General features: G+C 32.2%; 1 protein-coding gene across 6 annotated transcripts in view; it reads right to left on the bottom strand.

The window, feature by feature from the left end:
* The window catches only part of LOC106679968 (KICSTOR complex protein SZT2), a 240,391-nt gene that overhangs the window by 94,046 nt on the left and 144,980 nt on the right, over positions 1 to 1,365 (bottom strand). The gene's annotated exons all lie outside the window — the stretch shown is intronic.

Raw genomic sequence — 1,365 nt, 5'->3', positions numbered from 1 at the left:
GTTGTACAATTGTTAATGAATAAATAAATAATAATTTATTGCAAATGATGGAAGTAATAAACCTCAAAAAATTTTAAAAAAATATTTGTGTTGTTTGATACGGTCTTTTAAGAGATTTTGCCTATGTAAGCAGAATTACAATTAAGGGTGGAGCAAGGGATGCGGTATACAATATGTGATCGGTGTAGAGGAGGGATAGGATGTTTTAGTTTAGTGTAAATATTAGAGTGTGTTGTGAGGTTTGAAGGCAATACGAAGGTTAGGTATAGTAGAATGTAAGAGTTTTTGAATGTTGTCGGATAGAGAGGGGATGTATGGTAGTGATCTGTATAAGGGGGTAGAAAGGGGTTGTGAAGAATTAGGTGAAGTGGAGAGACGATTTTTGTAGTTGTGTAAAAGTTTATGAATGATATGGAAAGGGAAGTTATTAGCTAAGAGTATTTGTTTGATGCGGTGTTTGTTTTTTTTCATGGAAATGGGAGTCAGAAAGGGAAAAGCCACGGTGAATAAGGTTTTTGGCTACGTTAATGCTTTGATGGTAAGGATGTTGGGAGTGGTAATTTAGAAGTCTGCCTGAGTAGGTAGGTTTGGTGTATCAGTCAGTGGATATGGTGTTGTCTGGGTTTCTTATGATGAGGAGGTCAAGTAACGGAAGGGAGTTATTATTTTCAATTTCTACAGTAAAATTAAGGCGTGGATGGTAAGAATTAAAGAGGGTTAAGATGTCAGGGATTTTATCAGGATTTAAGACAAGGAGGAGATCATCTACATATTTTTAGTAAGAATAATGTCAACTGGAAAGAGTGGGATAACGGAATCGAACAAATCATTTAGGACAATGTTAGAAAGATCGGGAGCTAGAGGATTTCCCATGGGCAGTCATTAGTCATTCTTGTAACGGGTTTTTTTAATTCAGAGTTTGCCCGTTATTGGCACTGTATACCATTAGGCGTTTGATTTTCAAGCTAACAGGTTCGTTTTATTCTTTTTTTTCCCTTTCTTTATTTTACCACCCCTTCTTTTCTCCATTTTCCTTACCCAAATTATTAGTTATGTTCACTATATTATTATTGTTGTTTTCAAAAAAAATTTTTTTTTTCTTCTATTCATTTCTTTAGTTAAACTTTACTTATATTTTGCATCTTTATCAATTATTATGGTTACATATATTTTCTTTCTCTCAATTTTCTTTTTCTTTCCATATTTCAATTTTTAAATCATTAATTACTAATATGTTCATACTTCTTTGCATTATATAACTTCATTTTTATTTTATTTCCTTAATTATGTTATTTTACCCACTTTTTCAATTACCTACGTCTACATTTTATTTCCCACTTCTCTCATCACTTCATTTTATTAATT

This window comes from Halyomorpha halys, unplaced genomic scaffold (genome assembly GCF_000696795.3).
Source record: "Halyomorpha halys isolate HHAL.00 unplaced genomic scaffold, Hhal_1.1 Scaffold237.1, whole genome shotgun sequence".
Lineage (NCBI taxonomy): Eukaryota > Metazoa > Arthropoda > Insecta > Hemiptera > Pentatomidae > Halyomorpha > Halyomorpha halys.
The sequence above is the reverse complement of the archived record's forward strand: the minus strand, read 5'-3'. Positions and strand labels throughout refer to the sequence as shown.